This window comes from Macaca mulatta, chromosome 17, assembly GCF_049350105.2.
Source record: "Macaca mulatta isolate MMU2019108-1 chromosome 17, T2T-MMU8v2.0, whole genome shotgun sequence".
In the NCBI taxonomy this organism is placed as follows: domain Eukaryota; kingdom Metazoa; phylum Chordata; class Mammalia; order Primates; family Cercopithecidae; genus Macaca; species Macaca mulatta.
In genome coordinates, this window is record NC_133422.1 from 107,541,034 (window position 1) to 107,548,330 (window position 7,297).

General features: G+C 49.1%; 1 long non-coding RNA gene across 1 annotated transcript; it reads right to left on the reverse strand.

Annotated features, from left to right (window-relative positions):
• Positions 1–5,096: 5,096 nt before the first annotated feature.
• Positions 5,097–6,656, reverse strand: LOC144336202 (uncharacterized). The gene is made up of 2 exons (XR_013407784.1): positions 6,169–6,656; positions 5,097–5,857 (listed from the first exon to the last, which is right to left on the reverse strand). It is a non-coding gene; the product is annotated as an uncharacterized LOC144336202 (long non-coding RNA).
• Positions 6,657–7,297: the final 641 nt, after the last annotated feature.

Genomic DNA, 7,297 nt, shown 5'->3' on the forward strand with positions numbered 1-7,297 from the left:
TCAGAATGTCCTCCACCACCATATTCCTTACAGAACTGTCCCGTCATTCCAGGACCCCCACAGCCCCCCAACCCCAAAACTCTCCTGTCATCCTGGAATGTGGGGCCGGCTCCCCCCAACCCCAGAACTGTCCTGTCATCCTGGAATGTGGGGCCGGCTCCCTCCGACCCCAGCAGTCCCTAGTGATTTACTTTTTCCAGAATGTCATGTGCACGGAATCACATTTGTGACCTTTTGGAGCTTGTTTTAATTTTGTTTTGTTTTTGTTTTTTTTTGCTTTACAAAATGCATTTATGGTTCAGGCCGGGCATAGCGGCTCACGCCTATGATCCCCACACTTTGGGAAGCTGAGGTGGGAAGGTCACTTGAGCTCAGGAGTTCAAACCAGCTTGTAATCCCAGCACTTTGGGACGCTAAGGCAGGAGGTTCGCTTGAGCCCAGGAGATCAAGACCAGCCTGGGTAACACAGCAAGACCCCGTCTCTACAAAAAATTCAAAAAATTAGCCATGCGTGGTTGCACGTGCCTGTGGTCCCAGTTACTCAGGAGGCTGAGGATGGAGGATCGCTTGAGTTCAGGAGTTCGAGGTTGCAGTGAGCCAAGACTGTGCCACTGCACTCCAGCCTAGGTGACAGAGCAAGACTCTGTCTCGAAAAAAAAAAAAAAAGAAAAAAGAAAGGAAGGAAGGAAGGAAGGAAGAGAAAGCACTCCTTAAAAATTGGAAAGAAATGAAGTCAATGGACCTAACTGTATAGACAGTGGGTGGCACAATCACACAAAGAAGATGCCTCGAGTGACTTTTACACAGAGCACCGGCTGCTGCCCTGGGAGGACGTGCCCTAAAGACGAAAAAGAGCTGCGGACAGACCCTCAAGGCACCCAGCGGTCCTGGTGGTTACCTGGGTGCTGTGCCACAAAGCTGTCACTCACAGATTGTAGGAGAAAGCAAATTACGAGACCCTTGTCAGAAGTCAAGATTGTCAGTGTAAGAAAACACAGGTGCAAATATAGACATAAAAAAGAAGTGTGGCCGGGTGCGGTAGCTCACGCCTATAATCCCAGCACTTTGGGAGGCTGAGGTTGGAGGATCACCTAAGGTCGAGAGTTTGAGACCGGTCAAGCCAACGTGGAGAAACCCAGTCTCTATTAAAAATACAAAAAAATTAGCCAGGCATGATGGTGCACGCCAGTAATCCCAGCTACTCGGGAGGCTGAGGCAGGAGAATCGCTTGAACCTGGGAGGCAGAGGTTGCGGTGAACTGAGATGGCGCCATTGCACTCCAGCCTGGACAACAAGAGCAAAACTCCATCTCAAAAAAAAAATTAAAAAAAAAAAAGTTAAAACTCCGTAATTTTCATCTGAATAGAAAATCCCAGTATAAAGTCCTGATTTTCTTTTACTTAAATGTTCTGTCTTTCTTAGGTCTGTGTACTGAAAAGAGCTAGAAGCTTGACAAACCAGTTGTTAAAATAGATTGTGATCTCGATGACAGTTGATCAGAGAAATTGGGTCATTCTTGCCACACCCAACTAAATACAGTCAAAGAGCCTGGGGAGAAAGCACTCAGGACACACAATATTGCTCCAAAATGCCATTCTCTTCAAGCCTGGCAGCGAGACCCGCTGCTGTAACCTGAATCCAGTTCCATCCATGGCTGCCGAGACACCTGACAGTCCCCGAGGACACACTTCCCCGCCCCTGCCCCTGCCGCCACCCACACCCCACCCACGCCCCAGCCCCTGCCAGCTCCCCAGAGCTTTAGCAGCAGCAGGGAACTTTCTCTCAAGACCTTCCTCCTTCTTATCAAATCCCGAATCTTCTCTTTGTTCTTCAGACATACTGAAGACACGCGGTTTGTGTGTATGCCCCTGTGAAAAGGAAAGAATCAAACATAAAGCCTTTGAAACTGTGGATTATCCTGAGCCTTGAGGGGAACGTGGCTATGCGGCCTAGGTCATGCCACACGCAGCTGCAACTTCTGCCTTTTTTCCTGTAAATAATAAAGACCAAATGGCACCGGAGATAAGACCCCCTCCAATCACTACCCCTCCTCACGGAGTCATAATGCAATCTTCCTTGAAACACAGAGACCCCCTAACCAATGGAACCGCTGTGGCGTGTGCCCCTGGCTTCGCATGAAAACCATGGTGATCCTGCTGGAGCTTCTGTCTCCGCCTGGTAAGTGAAACCTGAGCTTCTCCACTTGGAAACGCTGACCCCATTTGTCTGCAGTCAGTGCCTTCCCGGGTGGCCATCTTCAAGCTCTGCCCTCAAATACACACTATAGGTAACCAGATTTTCTGAATCTCATTATTTGGGGTTGACACCTGAATTGCAATGCTTTCTTCCCAAATAAAACGTTAAATTTGGAGAGTCATCTCTACATTTTTTTTTTTTGAGACGGAGTCTCGCTCTGTCACCCAGGCTGGAGTGCTGTGGCCGGATCTCAGCTCACTGCAAGCTCCGCCTCCCGGGTTCACGCCATTCTCCTGCCTCAGCCTCCTGAGTAGCTGGGACTACAGGCGCCCGCCACCTCACCGGGCTAGTTTTTTTGTATTTTTTAGTAGAGACAGGGTTTCACCGTGTTAGCCAGGATGGTCTCGATCTCCTGACCTCGTGATCCGCCCGTCTCGGCCTCCCAAAGTGCTGGGATTACAGGCTTGAGCCACCGCGCCCGGCCAATCTCTACATTTTTATTTTGACTCTGACCTCATCTCTAAAGACCATTTTTCAACAAAATAAACCAGGGCTTTTTTTTTTTTTTTTTTTTTTTTTTGAGATAGAGTCTCACTCTGTTGCCCAGGCTGGAGTGCAATGGCATGATCTTGGCTCACTGCAACCTCTGCCTCAGCCTCCGGAGTAGCTGGGATTATAGGCCTGCACCAACACGGCCCGCTAATATTTGTATTTTTAGGAGACAGGGTTTCATCATGTTGGCCAGGCTGGTCTCAAACTCCTGTCTTCATGGGATCTTCCCACCTCAGCCTCCCTAAGTGCTGGGATTACAAGTGTGAGTCACTGTGTCTGGCCCAAACCAGGGCTTCTTGATGAAATCATGGATTCCAACTGTGACCTAGAAATGCCCAAGGTGAGTTGAGCCATAATGTAGGTAACTGGGCTGGACATAGCGGCTCCCACCTATAAGCCCAGCATTTTGGGAGGCCGAGGGGGATGGTCACTTAAGCCCAGGAGTTTGCAACCAGCCTGAGCAACACAGCAAACCCTGTCTTTTATACGAAAGTAAAAATGAACTAGCCAGGTGTGACAGTGCGTGCCTGTAGTCGGAGCTGCTTGAGAGGCTGAGGTGGAAGGGTCACTTGCACCCAGAAGGATGAGGCTGCAGTGTTGGGCAACCCAGCCTGGGCAACACAGTGAGACCCTAATCTCTAAAAAAAAGTTTTTTTTAAGTAGTAACTGGAAGCTGGGTAATAGTGGTAGGCAAGGCGGGGATCATTATATTCTATTTTTATTTAAAATACCGTTTAGAATTGTTATAAAAAGACTATCTCAATTTTTACCTATCAACCACTACTTTATTTCAAATACTGAGTCCATGTATCAGCTACCAAACCTCAATTCTTGTGGCAAAAATTGTAGAAGAGAATTTCAGGAGCCTCTACATTTCTTGTGCCAAGGGGGAAGCTAGGCCCTGTGGCCTGAGTCCTGCAGCACGTTTGCAACTTCAGCTTCTTGGACTGGTTAGGCTGATAGCTGGCCACACGGCCTCTTGTTCTTGTTTTGTAAATGACTAGGAGAGACCAGACTTCCCTGCTCCCCATTACTGATCTTTGCTGTGGACCAGCCGCCTCCTTCATTGTCCTGTGCATCTGTCCTAACTCAGACTAGATGGCACAACGACCCCATGACATACTCTATGTGCGACGCCAAACATACCTTTCCCAATAGGAAAAGACCACCTTCGCTAATCAGAGCACAGTAACTGTGCATTCACCCTCAGAGAGAAAGATGCCGGAATTGTATTAAGTTTCCCTAAACTTCATCTATAGAAATGATCCCAAACTGCTACATGTCAGAACACTGACTTCCGTTCTTTGGAATCTGTGCTTCCTGGGCGGCCTGTCCTCAAACTTTGCGCTTGAATAATCTCTCTTTAAACTAGATTCTGACAATCTTGATGATTTTAGGTTGACAGTGTCTTCAGGGAAATATATTCCACACTGAATTCCTAACTTAAAAAACAAAGAAAAGCTATAAAAAAGTGAAAAAGAAAAAGGTCGGGCACGGTGGCTTATGCCTGTATTCCAGGCACTTTGGGAAGTCAAGGAGGGTGGATCACTTGAGGTCAGGAGTTCAACACCAGCCTGGACAACATAGTGAAACTCCGTCTCTACTAAAAACACAAAAATTAGCTGGGCATGGTGGTGCATGCCGGTGATCCCAGCTAATTTTTTAAAAATTGGCCAGGTGTGATGGTGTGCATCGGCAGTCCCACCTACTTAGGACACTGAGGGGGGAAGGCTGCTTGAGGCTGCAGTGAGCCTTGATTGCATCACTGCACTCCAGCCTGGGAGACAGAGAGAAATCCTGTCTGAAAACAAAACAAAACAAAACAAAAAAGAAAGAAAAGGGGAAGAAAAGAAAAAGGAAAGAATGAGAAAAAGAAGGAAAAAAAGAAAAAGGAAGGGAGGGAGTAGAGCATCACTTTGTCTAAATAATTGTAAACCACAAAAACTGGAGGCAGGTAAAGTAAATAGGTGAGTATGGCCAGAGCACGGGGCAACAGCAGGAAAGAACAGATACGTACGGTTTGGACTAGATGAGTGTTTCTGAGCCTTTTTTTGGATAAATGCCCTCCCTGCGTTCTGATACACACTTTAGGACAGTGTGGGAATCACTGTCATTCTCCGAACCTCCTTCAACTAAGATTTTGTCCAGCATTAGATTCTATTTTCGCATTGTTAAGCAGGTTTTTGTTTTGTACCATAAAACTGTAATATTCAGTATGCTTGTTCAAACACCACTCCTACAACCCCACTTCTAGCCTCCTTAAGAAGCAGTGCATGAGGAGTCCCCAAATGTAAACCTCTAGAGTATCGCGTAATTCCACTGTAGGGGAGAAAATACAATTTCTCTTCTTTCTCTCTTTATTAGTTGAGACATTCTCCTGAAAACAAAATTCAGAGCAACAGGAGAAACAAGCAGAAGTTTATTAGCACTTGCTGTACCCATCGCGTGAGAGGCCTCAGTTCAAAAGTATCTCTCTCAAGGCATGTTGTGAACAGCACAAGGTCAGACATAGCCCGGTCTACACGCGTTTATGTCTTTCCACAAGGTGGAAATATACTGATGCTATTTCAATCATAAAAGCCACGAGCTACGAGGAGTTGCCTCGAGACAGTTCCCTTCAGCACTACTTGTTAACTTGGTGGTCAGAGCCATGGGCAGAGGCTCAAGCCACTCCACGAGTCAGTCAATACTGCAAGCTGTACATCATAGTGTACTTAAAATACAAACATTATGGAGTAAACATTCCCCATCAAACAAAGTAACATTTGACACCAAGAAAAGGGGATAGGAAAAAGGGTTAATGGATCAATCCAAGGAAAATGATGACGGGAACAAGGAGTGTATTCCGGCCTGATCCAGACAGAAGTCATTGTCTTCCAAGGAAGTCTTTGATGTGAGCAGATCCTTAGGCAGCAGATGCAGGGTGCTAAGCACAAGTGACAGCAAGACGGGCTCTATCAAAATGCCAGTGTTGAATTGGTCAGATCCTGCCCTTTTTAAGGTCACAGTCCTCTGATGAGGACAATAAGAGTGTGCCTGGTTGTGTCTTTATCTGGTTGAGTGTTCACCTGTTAACTAGGTGAACATCCGGTCCCTGTTGGTATGATGCCTTTTTTTTTTTTTTTTTTTTTTTTTTTTTTGAGACGGAGTCTCGCTCTGTCGCCCAGGCTGGAGTGCAGTGGCGCGATCTCGGCTCACTGCAAGCTCCGCCTCCTGGGTTCACGCCATTCTCCTGCCTCAGCCTCCCGAGTAGCTGGGACTACAGGCGCCCACAACCGCGCCCGGCTAATTTTTTGTATTTTTAGTAGAGACGGGGTTTCACCGTGGTCTCGATCTCCTGACCTTGTGATCCGCCCGCCTCGGCCTCCCAAAGTGCTGGGATTACAGGCGTGAGCCACCGCGCCCGGCCCGGTATGATGCCTTTTGAAACGTAAGATTAAACCTTTTTCTAAGATGTAGTTACTTATGCGAAGGGTGCTTTATACAAAGCAGTAGCGGAGGGGCCTTGCTTAAATAGTATTTTAACAAAAAGCCATAAATCCTATACGGTGACAAGCCGAAAAACAGAGCATCTTCAGACTTCTAACATGCAGGGGCCAGGCGCAGTGACTCAGGCCTGTAATCCCAGCACTTTGGGAGGCCGAGGCAGGTGGATTGCTTGAGGTCAGGCGTTCAAGACCAAAGACCAGCCTGGCCAACTGGTGAAACCCCGTCTCTACTAAAAATACAAAATTAGCCGGGCCTGGTGGCGGGTGCCTGTAATCTCAGCTACTCGGGAGGCTGAGGCAGGAGAATCGCTTGAATCCGGGAGGCGGAGGTTACACGAGCCGAGCCGAGATCGCGCCACCGCACTTCAGCCTGGGCGACAGAGCGAGACTCCGTCTCAAAAAAAAAAAAAAAAAAAAAAGGGGGGGGCTCCACAGGAACTTTGTGTAAGCCGAGGAGTATCGCCATCGCACCTGCACCTTCACCTTCGCCTTCGCCTTGGACAGCCCGGTGCCGTCTTCCCTCAGTCTGCGATTAACCAGCGGAAGGCTGCACTGACCTATTTCAAATCCCTTATTTCCTTCCTAAAACCACTCAAGAGTTTGGGCACTGTGGCCTCCCTGTGTGAGGAACTTGCTTCCCACTTACCAAAAGACAAACCCTTCGCCCATCCCCGGCCGCGCACCCGGCCGGTCACCGGCTGCCACCCCGACCACCCTCCGGTCCCTAAAGACGCCCGCGGATGGGACGCGGCCGGCCCGGCCTCGCAGGATGACGGGAGGCCTGGGCGTCCGCGCTCCGTCTGCCCTTTCTCCCGTCGCGGGCTTCCTCTTTCCTCACTTTCTCCCGCCACGACTCTTCCTCTTCCTTTTCCCCAAACCCACCCACTTCCCGTTTCAGGACCTCGGCTAGCCCCAGGCCCCCGGACCAGGCCAGGTCACGTGGGTCCAGGGTCACGTGCCGCTGCGGGTCACGTGCCGGCCTGCATCACGCGTGACGGGGCGCGCGGTGCTGGAGGCTGCTGCACCTGCGGTGAGCCGATCCGCCGGCGCCCGACGCGCGC